Source organism: Hermetia illucens, chromosome 1, assembly GCF_905115235.1.
Source record: "Hermetia illucens chromosome 1, iHerIll2.2.curated.20191125, whole genome shotgun sequence".
NCBI classification, from domain to species: Eukaryota; Metazoa; Arthropoda; class Insecta; order Diptera; family Stratiomyidae; genus Hermetia; species Hermetia illucens.
This window is the reverse complement of record NC_051849.1, coordinates 135457385-135467441: the sequence shown is the minus strand read 5'-3', so window position 1 is coordinate 135467441 and position 10057 is coordinate 135457385. Positions and strand designations below refer to the sequence as shown.

Sequence of the window (10057 nt, the reverse complement as noted above, 5' to 3'; positions counted from 1 at the left end):
TTCTTGTCATCAGCAGTTATCACCACAACAAATTACACATTTGTTGAAAAACGAAAGAGCACAAATAGGATCTAAACCGAGGAAACCCCGAGTCTACATAAACCATGCCCAACTAGAAGTTTTAGAAGCTGCTTTCAAAGACAATCCGTATCCGGATAAAGAGCAACAAGAATATCTTGCCACCTTAACTAAACTAGCCGAGATAGAGGTGAGAGTATGGTTCCAGAATCGACGAGCAAAAAGTAAAAGAGAGAAGCGATTGTTTAACGATGAAGCTAGGGTACAGCCATGTGCTTCTCTGAATCAGTTACACGAATTAGAAAAGTTTAAGTTACATAAGAACTCTGGGTCAGAGATCAGCATTGAACTGGAATATCAATTGCCAACGCCTGAATCACAAAATGATATAAGACAAGGGTCACCTGCTATAGATACGTGTCTAGAACAAAATGTTTCAATTCATCAATTTCTCAAATTACCATTATCGTTATCGGGGGGTCTACGCTTACCTGATACACAAGTAAACCATTCTATGTTGCCAGAAAATTGCCAACGACTTTTTTCAGGGATAGGAGTTAAGGAAAATGATCAAAATATGCGGGAATACTCCTTTTCCGAATTAGATTTTCTCATGACTGATGCTGTGCCAGATATCGAGGAAATAAACCCAACACTGACGATTGATTACATTGATTAAACCTTGGTACATTGATTACATTGATGAAACCTTGATGGGATATTTTGTGAGTACAACTGAAGCTGATTTACTCAAAGACGATGCTATGCAAGCAGAAAACTATTATTTAGAACCAACGACGGAAAGAGACTTGCAGGACCTAAACCAATACATGTGGACGATTTTAAAACTGGAGTATTGGCAAACAACGATTCAGGGGTGATTACTATTAGTCATAGAATCCTCGTTTTGTGTTCTATAACCCTCTCTTGTATAGTGTATCCGACAACTAGTGTCTGTGATCTCGACTCTTCGTAATAAAAGAAGCTTAGCATAGTTTGCTTAGTTACAATCTTCGGGTTTTACTGCGATACTCAGTCCCCTAATAGATTGGGTCTACGTCGTGCTTGTATAAAGCCTGCTCCACACGTTTACCGATGGGACGAGCTCCAAACCTTCACACTCTTCAGTCAAAAACGAATAGAACAATCGTCCTCGCATCAGCAAACTTAGTTCCCTAACTAGGGAGGATAATGTTCACTTAGCGTGCTTCGTTTCCTAGTAGTTGTTTTGTGTTGTTGTTTTTATGGTGGTTCTACCGAACAGTGTATTGCATTATATTATTCGACTGGTTTACTATTTTAACAATAGTGATATTGACAAACCTCGCTCTCCTTTCGCAGACTAAGAAAACGAAAATTTCGAAAATATTAATATTACATAATATTATATTATTAAGTTTTCCGGAAAGATCGACAAGAGACCGTATAGGGCAGCTCCTTGAAGGGCACTGAAGTTCAGTTGAAATTTAATAAATGGAGATGGATAGGGCCGAGGTTGCTGCCAAATTCGTGGCACTACTGTTGACTACACAGCTTCTGTGTGCTGCACTTTAAAAACGAACTCCAAAAAGATTCATATATTTCCCGGGATCACTACATGTAGCAAATTATACTGCTTACGACCTTGAAACGAAGCAAAACGTTATCAGCACACAAATATATTTACAACATGGGTCCTGGGCAAGTTAGCTACCTCATCCCTACCACACGGATACGCTATTCCGCGCTCCTTAGCGAGTTGATTTGCTCCTGTATTCAATGTTTTTGATTGAACTATAGTATTATACGGCTAATCAAGCAGGTATATGGTAGCCAGGCGAATTGTTTTTCGAGTACGACAAAACCTTGACTCACTCAGTTTTAACAACAAATGGTTATCTGTATGCCCACACGCTTATTTTGTCCAACTTGTCCATTGTCTCTTTATATTCTGGAATAAAAATAAACATGCAGGAAAGTGTTTTCCTGACGTTACTGAGGTAAAGAAGGGAACGGTACAAATGTTGTCAGGCATCATAGAAATCGACTTTGAGGAATATATTGAACAATTAAAAGTGGAAGGAGTAGGGAGAGAAAGGAGTGTACTCTCAAGGGGATACAAGAATGTTTCTGTAGAAATTAAATGAATATTTTTTAAAGGAGTTCCTTTCAGTAGTCTAGTCTAGTAACTTTCAATATTAATTAGTATATTACTATCACTTCTTTCAGATTCTCTGTTATTCCGCAATCATAACTTCGGTGGACTTGAAAAGTGAATTTCATAATTTTCATGCTGGAGAAGTAAACTGCAATCATCTAACATATTGTAAAGGTAAGCTGAACTACATACAGTTGCGAAATAAAGGATTCAATCAACAGCTATTATACCAACCGGGCTCGCTGAGATAAACTCAGTTTTGCATTAATTGCTTAACTATGTAATTCAATCGAAACGTTTACGGAACAACGACCAATAATGCGAAGGACTGACATTTTCGAAGAGGAATAAAAGTATCTGAGAGGATATATACAAATAAGTAAGTAAGTCTACATTACATATATAAGTTCAGCAAGCATTTCTCAGATTTGCGCTGAATCCCCACGCTTTCGTCCTGAAACCTATACTACCCTTTGACCGCCGAGACCAACATTATTGGTACCATCTTTTTTTACGAAAAATATTATACTTCTATGATTATCTTTCTAAAAATATAGTAATATACTATTATCAACTTTCTTTAAACTGATATCGAAATGGAACGTATTCGGAAAACCAGATGTCATAAGGGCGTCACCATGACTTTTTCAAAGCATACAGTTGGGCAGTTTCTTAGAATGAGTGGTTGGTTTGTGTGCACTCCACCTTAAATTCATGCCATGCCATTATAAAACCTTAAAAACAAAAATTTAGCACAGATAGCCACCATACCAACCAACAATTCGTGTTTGTGCATCGCCTCCAAGGCCCCAATTACCCTCTTTGTTTCGAGCTCTTCCGGCAAGATGGAGCAATAATTTATATTTGGCAATAATTTTCACATTAAAACATGATGCTGAATATGTTTGGCAATGTCAAATAGAAGTTTTTCCTTCTCTGGTATGATGTATGCTTCTTTTAGTGGTATTTTTTTAATGGCCACAGTTCAAATGTCACTGATGGTAGAACGATTGGTATTGTGACTGAAAGGCCACAAAGCTGTGTCAGCACTTGAGTTAAACCAGGATAATAATCAAGGGCAAGCGCAATGTTGACCACATTGCTTGCTGGTATACCGTTATAGTCTTGAGTAAAATGCTCTGACAAACTTCAAGACCAAGATCTGCTTTAGTAAAGTTAATTATAGTATATTTTTATTGTATTATTTTATTTATTTTTCGATACCCCCCCTCCCTCTAAGTTCACCCTAGAATCATGAACTTCTGCAGTAATATGAGCCATGATAAAAGCGTGCTTGGTAGAAATCGCACCATTATTAATAAAGTTTTAATCTACATCATTGCATTTAATCTCTTCCCTTTCCTCTTGCACAACTATGCGTTCGCATTCTGGTAGACCTTGCAGTGGTAGACGCGATTCGTATTAACGCTGAAAACTGCCGAAAAGAAAGCCCTCATAGCCTGGGACTCCGTTTCAAAGAGCATTTTTACTGTGAGGAGCCTACATACCAACAGAGATTTCCCATATAAAACAGAGGATGTTGCGCAGCAGGATTCGTGGCATTCGAAATTTATTTCGAACGTTGCGGATACGACGGATAGATGGCGCACGCCTTTAGAACTCGACACGGGAGTGGAGAGCTAGCGGTGAGAATGTGCCGGGCAGAAAGAACCACATGGAGGCGGATCGCTTGCGGTGCAGCGTTTCATAATTTCTCTTTCGTTCCAATTAGTGGATTTTATCGATATGTATAAATCATTCTGATCAAGCATTTACGGTCGTTTTTAAGGTTTTGTGTAAAACAAAACCTTATTAAAATCGATTCAATGTCTGTCTGTCACACGCATTTTTCTCCAAAACGGCTAAACCGATCCGAACAAAATTTGGTGGACAGATGGGAACTATGAAATCCCACGCATACAGCGAGTGGCATAAATTTAGGTGGAGTTTAAAGGGGGGGGGGGATTCAAAAAATTTTTTCACCGGATATAGTTGTGTAGGGTATCAAATGAAAGGTCTCGATTTGCACTGAAAGTGACATTAGTTTTGACATAAATTGCAAAGTGCGTGAGTAAGGAGTCAAAATGTACGCACTTGAAGTGAGACAGGATTCATTTTCGGAAACTACCCAACCTAAAAATCCGAAAAAAATCAGGGTGGTGCGCCTAGATGAAATCTAGGCCTCAAAATATGTCCCATTCCGATATCTGCTCAAATAAACTTACTAATAGTAAATTACTACTTTTTAGAAATTTACTGAAAAACCCCCCTTAAATTCCTCCTAGGACTTCCGAATTTTGTACCAGCATAGGGGACAATATTTCGTATATATGTGCTAAATTTCATCGAAATCCGGCAATTAACGCCAAAGTTATTGTAGTTCAAACTTAGCAATTTCGCGCGAGTTTACCGCTTCCAAAGCTATGCAAATCAGATGCTGACGTCTAATTACCCGGAATAATTGACATTCGCGTGGAATATTATTTATCTGCAGCCCTTTTTAAGGTTTTATGTAAAACACTTATGTGAAATCTAATCTTCGAGAGATGTCCCATTCCGGTATCTGGTCAAAAAATTTACTAATAGTATATTATCAACTTTTCGAAATAGACTAAACAACTCTCCTTAAGTTCATCCTAAGTGTACTAAATTTTCCACCGACATAGAGGACAGCCTTGGGCATATACTTACATGCCAGGTTTCATGAAAATCCAACTATTAGTGGGAAAGTTATAGCAGTTCAAACTTATCAATTTCGTGCTAATTAACAGCATTCTAAGCCATACAAATAAGATGCTGACGTCATAATTAATTCGAGTGAAATATTAAAATTCCATTCAAGAAGAATCTAATTCTCCCTAGCTCTTTTTAAGGTTTTGTGTAAACACAAAACCTTATTAAAATCGGTTTACCGTCTGTCTGTCTGTCCGTCTGTCTGTCTGTCTGTCTGTCTGTCCGTCACACGCATTTTTCTCGGAGACGGTTATAGGGATTGACACCAAATTTGGTAGAAAGGTGGGAACTGTGAACGCTCACACATACAGTGAGTTACATCCTTTTACGTTGAATTTGAGGGGGGTCCCCATACATGCAAAAGGGGGGTGTAAAATTTTTTTTCATCAAATATAGTCATGTGGGGTATCAAATTAAAGGTCTCGATTAGTACTTTTCGAAGCTGGTCTTAGTTTTGACATTTCTTGGAAACGTGGAGAGTGCGGGGGGTTGAAAGTGATCATTTCTTTAAGGGGGCCATTCTCAGAAACTACCAAACCGAACAATTTGAAAAAAATCAGGAGGCTGCCACTATATGGTGCCTTGGCTCCGAAATACCTTTCATACCGGTATCTGTTCAAAGAAAGTTAGTAATAGTATATTACTATAATTTTTTGTAATTGGCTGGAAGCCCCCCTTAAATTAATCATAGCGGCGCGAAATTCTGCAGTGATGTAGGCTATAATGTAGAGCATGCTCATACCAAGTTTGATGGAAATCGCACTATTGCTAACAAATTTATAATACGTCGAAGTTGTTGCTTCTTTGAAAATTGAAGACTATCAATGTAAATATTACCCGAAAGTGGACATATGCATATATTACGTGCTACGTACTAAGAATTACACAAAACCTTTCGTACCTGAAGGGTCCAGCTTCCGGTTTCCCGACTTGTTTATATTTGATGTTGGTTAAATTGTTTTCATTCGCTAATAATATTAAACTGAGAGCGTGAAGCGTATGAGGTTGACCATTATCAACATAGGGCTTTCCATCAAATGATTTATTTAAATCGCATTCTAGAAAATAGAGAGCAATGGAATTTTTAGCTATATTACACGGAGCTGTCGTGCACTCGTCGCTCCTCACATCTTTTTCTTTTTCTTCAGCCTTCAGTTCACAAGCGGGGTCGGCTCGTGATGATCAGTTTCGTCATTTTATTTTATCAAATGCCTGATCAGGATGTAATCGCGAGACCTTTAAATCCCCATCCAGCGTATCAAGCCACCATTGTTTTGGCCGGCTTTTTGGTTGCTTACCATTGCTTTCGATGTTCTGATCAATACTGGTTGTTGAATTCTCGTTAGCGTGAATTACGTGACCACACCATCAAAAACGCCTCTCTTGCAGTTTTTCCACGATCGATGCAAACCCATATCGATCGCGGATATTCTCATTTCAGACGTAATCAAAACGTGTCACGCCACCAGTGCAATGCAACATCTTCGTCCCCATTACCGCAAGACGCCGTTCATTACCCTTTATAGTCACTCAGAACTATAGAGAGTAGCAGACGGACGATATTGCAGAAAATTTTAGATTTGGGATGTGCGCTGATACGTCGATCACAAAGAACACCAGTTGGGGAATGCCACTTCATCCAGGTTGCATTGATGCGGGAAACAATTTCATTACGCAGTTCTCCATTGGCTGATAGCGTTGACTCGAGGTTTTTAAATCGCCCTTCGAGATATTTAAATCGCTCAGTTCTGGCAATGGCAGTAACCTGCCCAGAACTGAACGATTTCAATATCTCGGGTCAATGCTATAAGCCAATGGAGAACTACGTTATGCTCCTCACATAGGGAAACACAAAACCTTTTATACCTGAAGCGTCAAGCTTCCGGTTTCCCGACTTGTTTATTCATTGTTGTGGGAATTCTGCGCTCGATGCGAAAGTGGAGTTGTTACAGTGAGGTGACACAAAACATCTAGAAATTTAATTTTTGTATGAGCTGCCGAACGGCCAGCGAACGAATTCTAATTGGTGCTATTCCTTTTCCATAACAACGTTCGAGTTTAACGAGCCAGGTCGCTAGGACGTTACGAAAAGGTAGTATAACCAAAAGGATATTTATTAAAACCAGCGTCAAACAACCTAGAAATAGCCCAAAGGTGACATTATGGTTGCCTTGCTCGAACATATGAGAGGGATTGGGAATGTTTTTAATGGTCGTAAGAATAACAGTGAAAAACTCGTACTTTCTGTAATTGTACTCGCCTTGTCATTTCCGGCCAATTTCTCGGAGAGAGGACATGTCATAAAATCTTCAACTTAACGGCAAAGGATGTCTAATCTCATCCTTTACAGCGCGATTCGTAGTAGACTTAGGGAGCTTTTTCCTTGTGTATTACTTCCACGTCCGCCTACTGCGGTTGGCAACTTCAGTTTATCACTATTCACAATAATATGAAAATAATAATAATCGTCGGCGCAACAATTTATTGGATCAGAGCCTTGAAGTGTGTTAGAGCACTTCATTCAAGATAGTAACGGTACACTACCGTCCATTGTAAGAGACAATATAGTCAGCATTGTAGGCCTATTTTCCTTTGTGCTGTATCCTTGTGGTAAATAAGTAGATCTAAGATATGCGGTGTTTAAATGTATCCAGGGTTTATGGCCACCTGGATAATTATCGGCTCATGATTTTGCTTCAAAATCATATGAAGAACAGATCCCGAAGTGTAGCAGGTATATTAAATTGGTCCATTGGTGAGGACCAATGATGCAATGCATGAGGATGCAGTACGGTTTTTGCCAAATTTGAAGCAATCACTGTTTGTGATGATTGACTCAAATAAGACCGGTGCGATCATTGTCAAGGACAACGATCAACCCACAAGTGATCAAAGAACTTTTATGGTTCCGAGTGCTGGGACCACCAAACCCAATAAATATAGGACTAGATCAGTGGTATAACCCGCTAGTGAGGATATTTGCGATTGAAAAGTTGCGAGAGAAGCGTTTAATAAGTCGCTAGTGAAGATTGGTCTGACTACCTAAGCCGGCTGGAGACAATTCAACGACCGATGGCTTAGTCCAATGGACGGAGGTTAGAAAGCCAGACTCCATCTGGATGAAGCTTCAAACCGAGAAAAAACTAGAGCCCGATCCAGACGAGCCGACTCTGTTACCGAACGGAATACAGTCTAGAGGAGAGGAGAAAAAGTCGCTGCTCAGGAACTTTTACGATAAAATATTAATTAAATAGGTATATGTATGTATTTGTGTCTGGATAGCTGAGTGGGTAGAGCACAAGGCTATCGTACGGAAGGTCGCGGCTCAAATCTCACTGGTGGTAATGGGATTTGTATCGTGATCAAATTACGGCGGATACCAGTCGACGCAGCTGTGAATGAGTACCTGAGTCAAGTTAGGGTAATAATCTCGGGCGAGCTCAATGCTGACCACATTGCCTTCTACAGTGCAATATAGTACTGTAGTGTACCGTTACGGTCTTGAATGAAGTGCTCTAACACACTTCAAGGCCTTGATTCAGTATGGACTGTTGTGCCAATGATGATCATTATGATAATTGTATGTATGTGTGTATATGGATAAGCTGGTAATATAGGATCTGTACTTAAAAACCATCACGCCTCCAACCAGATGGAGGGCTTTTGCACTGAACTTTTTATTTGAAAGTTTCAGTTGATAATTAGTGTCAAATGATGACTCACCATATAAATAAATCTGTTTCTTTGCAAGAGAATTGGATTATTTTTTTCTCGTTGCAGATATAAATATTTGTAGCGATGGACTCACAATCGAAGCTTCAATTTACGAGAGAACAGACCGCTATTCTGAAGTATTGCTTCCAAAATGGAAATTGCACAACTTCTTTTTAAATATTTAAACTGAGTGAAAAGTGCCCCCGCAACAAGTTGAGATCTGGCTAAAGGACAGACAATCGAATGCTGCTAATCAACAACAACCCGGAAAGAAAAAGGCAATAGATTTGGTAAAAGTAGAAATTTTAGAAAGAATTTTCAATGTACTCGCCTATTTGAATGCAGCACAACGCATGGAAATTGCGACACAATCAAGTCCAACAAGGATTACTACCGGGTTCAATAAGGAAGCCCTCTATGCCCATCCATGCCTCTACCGGGAAACGAAGTTGATCATACAATGCAAGCCGACTTAACACTGGGGATAAATGTTGAAGAATGCCTCCAGCGGAAAACGAAGATAATCATCAGCCTTATTCCTCAAATGAAATAGTGGTTGGGGAAAACGAGGTTCTCCCACTTCTATCCATGTCTACACTTGAAAACGGAGCTGATCAAATTCAAATGAAAATCCTGAATATCAGGCAACAAACCGGAGCCTCCCTACGTCAATGTTCTATAAACGACAAGCTTCACCCATTTGCGTACTGAAGGTCCTTCTACTGAGACCAAAACCGGAACCAATCAATTCCTCCGATTAGTGGCCCTGCAGCATTCATAAAACCCGAGCCCTTGGAAAAAGATTCTTCTCAGAATCGAATTCATAGCTCCACAAATGCAACAATGAGATTCCAGGCTAGAGAAACGTTACCTCTACTATACCTTATGGACCCAAGTTCGCTAGCTATGCCTCTACTAAGAAATGAAGCTGGGGGAGCTCAATTAAAAATTAGAGACATCACGTAGATGACTAGACTACCTGTAAGTGAGTTTATACAGAACAAGAATTCGAGTGATAATATTCAAATTAGTTCTTCAGCTGATGGTCCAATAAATTTTATTAAATTGTAGCCTAAATTCTATTGTTTTGAGGATGAAACATCGAGGAGCATTAATAAAAATTGTGATTCCGTTGTTGATCCTGCACCTTATATTAAACAAGGGAATGTAGAAAATTATCCTTTGGAGGAGAAATTCGAAAGTAATTGATCCATAATTCATTAAATGTTATTGTATTGAAGGATTTCATGTATTCAGGATTTTTCAAGTTACAGTGCCACAAATGTATACGAATTAAATCGAACAGGCAACTTATCTGAGATCGAGAAATTAGATACTGACTGCATAAGTGAAGTATTGACAGTAACAGACCAACAAGGCAGACCGATTCGACATCTAGTCTAAAGGTAAAGGTTCCATTAATTTACCAACAAACGAAACTAATCGTCCTCAACT

At 39.2% G+C, this 10057-nt stretch overlaps 1 long non-coding RNA gene across 3 annotated transcripts; it reads left to right on the top strand.

Moving 5' to 3' along the window:
- Positions 1-451: 451 nt before the first annotated feature.
- Positions 452-9645, top strand: LOC119646267. 3 transcript variants are annotated; one of them, XR_005248710.1, is made up of 4 exons: positions 452-895; positions 2227-2323; positions 2377-2534; positions 8669-9645. It is a non-coding gene; the product is annotated as an uncharacterized LOC119646267 (long non-coding RNA). The 3 variants fall into 3 exon arrangements; XR_005248709.1 differs by having other exon boundaries at positions 2227-2534; positions 8669-8892; positions 8948-9645; XR_005248708.1 differs by having other exon boundaries at positions 2227-2534.
- Positions 9646-10057: the final 412 nt, after the last annotated feature.